Below are 3,925 nucleotides of genomic sequence, written 5' to 3'. Positions count from 1 at the left end.
GATCAATTTGTCTTTTCTACCACGATGTAACGCGTTGCTTACAGGACTCTCTACTTTTCAATTTAATCTCCGTTCTATCTCCGATCGATCAGGTAAGTTGCTGGAAATTCTACGCGTATCGAAAGAATCTTTGTTGCACCGATGGTTAACGGCGCTTTTAATTAATTGCACGTTTAGCACGAAATTTGACAGATCAGCTCCCGTTCTACAAGCTTGTACGTTTCGGCGACGTTTATTCGCTGTAACGTAGCTGGAAACATTTACTCCGACGTACGTATCGTTTACACGGTTCTTATTTTCGACTTAAATCGTATTTCGCGACGATTACACGCCAACTGCACGAACGGACGCTTTGCGTCCGTCTTTGCTGCTCTTAACAGCAGCACAAAGAAAGATATATAGTCGCGTGGGCCTCGCACGGTAAAATATCGCTCGTACGCGGTCAGCCTTGCACAGTATCGTCGTTGCTGAATATCAGCAGAGTTCAGTTTCCCTTTTACATCCGAGCAGCTCGTTGAACGATCGACATACGAGTTTCGTATCTCGGTAATTTGTTTATCGCTTGCAATTGCCTTTAGCTCGCTCGAGTCTTACATAATTACGTTCTCTTCGTCGGCGAAAGAAAAGATTAGACGAACGATACGCGAATGAAGCGCGGATAATTTCAAGTTGCGTAATAATCATCGTGATAATCGTCGCTAACGTTCCGTTTCGTTACAACGGTTGTAAAAATTGTAGCTGCAAATTCAAATTGCTCGATATCCACACTCGTAAGTTATAGAGCAACTCGTTTCTCCGCACCTATGAATTCGAATGTTTATTGTTCCTAACAGATATTACACGCGCGTGATCGCTGCTGATACCGTAGAAAAATTGACTCGATACGAGAGCAACGAATTAAAGATGTAGAGTGAAATTCTTTCACATTCGTTTCATCGAGTTACATGTTTGTTTTTACAATTTCTTTATATCCTATATCGCTGAACTACTCTCCAATATGAGTATCTTTGTTTGATAGAATCGGTGTACATATACGTAAGATCGTTATCACGTGGTAATTCAGAGGATCGATTCTGAAGTCTGAAAATCGAGTTTATTGTGAAAATACTTAAATAAAATACAGGAGTAAATAACTTAAATAATTAATAATCAACAACAATTAATAGCAATAATAATTAAATAAATGACAAGTTTTGTTCAGCGTCTACCCGAAAATCGAGAAACGATTTTCAACGTCCTGAACTACCGATCTTTCGATCTTCAATGTTTTAAACAATTATTCTTTCTACTATGGTCTTGCCTATCTCTGATGTTGCTCTCTGTCCGTCCGTTTGGGAAACGAGCGTCTCTCGAAAATGCCTGTCCGTAAAACAAAGAAAGTCGGTCTGTCCGTGAAACGAAGAATGTCCCAATCGCCCTTGAACTCTCTAAGGAGTTTGCATATATATGTCGGGTTATCGTTAGGTTTAGGGGCGTGTAACGAGTCTTCATTCCGACTAGCCATCGTTGTTGTACGATAGAGATTATATTTACCGGTACAAATATTGATTTTTACAAAGTTTGACAAATAACCCCGGTGATTAGACACTCGAGATATTAAAGACAATGTTCTTAGGTTCGATAACGAATCCACGGTGAACGGGGTAACTCTTTGTTAAACGTAGAACATATTCTGAAGCACAAAGTAACGTTTGCTGCGACGCTCGGCATAACACCGCGCGCAAACACGATGTGATTTTTTTTTTTTTTTTTAATATTGTTTATTGGCCAGATAATAAGTATTACACGTGTATGATATTCACAATAAACGGTGAATTGCTGTTGAGGGATGTTTTAGGCAAAAGTACCGATACGTGACGGTACGACATAGCCATACAATATTTGTGTGTCGGGGTTACATTTTTCTTTTTTGGTGTTGCATTTATGAATTAGATCTAAGCCGCTGTAGAGCGGTGCTTATATATGATATTGTTTATTTTTCTTCTTATTTCTGTCCTCAAAACCTGGTCGTAAAAACAGGTCAGTTCGGTAGTCTACGGTATTTGCAAACACGATGTGAAAACTCTCCAAGATGATCGCAAGAATAAAAGACTGATGGAAACTTCCCTCCGCTTACGATCGCGTTTGTTCGTTGCATATTGGCCGGGGATACTAACAAAATTCCGTTGCTAGACAGACCCGCGTAGAGCTGACATTGCTCCTGCCCGGGGTTTGATCGTAATACAACGCGTGTCCCACGATATTGGCACTTCTCTGTTAGGTAGAAACGTTCATCCCGTGACCTTGGCTACGTTCAGCGACCACTTGCGTCACCTCGAGCCCAAGCCCACTGTCACAAATCTCGGGCAAAGATAATCGGATTGAGTCGTAACAACTACTTCCAAGTTTTATTATTCAAGTACAATAAATAGTCCGGACTAAAGTATAGGGGATCTTCCCAAAAATGCCAAAAGAAAGGCCCCGATGACCTTTCGTCTCCGACGTATATAATACACACAATAACACATATAGTACAATATCAAAGTAATTATCAACCGATAAAACTCTGGAATTGCAATGTAGTTTTTCAGAAATTATCCACGCACCTTTAACAACGTACGTTTCTGTATTCGCAAAGTTTCTATAACATTTACGTATCAGCTGCGTCCTTTTATGTAACTTGGCTGTTTCAAGGGAACCGCGAAGATGCAGTGAAACGGAAAAGGGAGGAAATGGTGAGTTTTGCAGCGTGTTTGTAGCAGATAAATAATTCGAAGACAAGCTTGCCAATTAGGCAGGTTTTGCCGATTCTTGAAGAACCGAAGAATGTATACCGACATTCATCGGCCGGTGCTGAATAACGATATTAAACGATGTCACGCGTCTGAATGGCGCAATTATTGTTTAAACGTATGCTTCTCCGAGCTCGGCTGTGAATCGAAGTTAGCTTCAAATTCAGCACCAACTCGATTTAGTCTGCACACAAAGGAGCGCATGCAGAAACCTAACGTTTACTTTGTACGCGTGTGCACATCGGTCGATGCGGTTTTAACATGGACTTATAGATGTATCAACGTGAAACAGAATCAAGCGTGAACGTAATAATTGCGTTATATCTACTTCGCAAGCAATTAGCAGCTGCACATCCGTAACGCGCGCTCCAATAAGTATATGCATATAATAATTGCAGAGGAATATCGTGCAATTTCTCGGTCACGATTGGAATCCTTTACTCGGCAATAAAGGACGTTATATATATATATATATACATCGTTTACTTTTTTTAAACAAACGTTTTACATTCTCAAACGCGTGGAGGCAGAATATTTTTTAAATTAATGTTCTCTATATGTGCTGTACAGAATGTTTAATAAGTCGATCATTAATCGTTAAGATTTTTCCTGTAGCAGGAAGTGGAAGATATTTGATAAAAATAGAAAAGCACGAAATTTTACCATATTTTATAAATTATAATTTTCTCATACTAGAAACTTCGACTTCTCATTAAAAAAAAAAAAATGTTCTCTATATGTGCTGTACAGAATGTTTAATAAGTTGATCATTAATCGTTAAGATTTTTCCTGTAGTAGGAAGTGGAAGATATTTGATAAAAATAGAAAAGCACGAAATTTTACCATATTTTATAAATTATGATTTTCTCATACTAGAAACTTCGACTTCTCATTAAAAAAAAAAAAATGTTCTCTATATGTGCTGTACAGAATGTTTAATAAGTCAATCATTGATCGTTGAGATTTTTCCTGTAGCAGGAAGTGGAAGATATTTGATAAAAATAGAAAAGCACGAAATTTTACCATATTTTATAAATTATGATTTTCTCATACTAGAAACTTCGACTTCTCATTAAAAAAAAAAAAAAAATGTTCTCTATATGTGCTGTAGAGAATGTTTAATAAGTCAATCATTAATCGTTAAGATTTTTCCT

Source organism: Bombus pyrosoma, linkage group LG2, assembly GCF_014825855.1.
Source record: "Bombus pyrosoma isolate SC7728 linkage group LG2, ASM1482585v1, whole genome shotgun sequence".
NCBI lineage: Eukaryota > Metazoa > Arthropoda > Insecta > Hymenoptera > Apidae > Bombus > Bombus pyrosoma.
The sequence above is the reverse complement of the archived record's forward strand: the minus strand, read 5'-3'. Positions refer to the sequence as shown.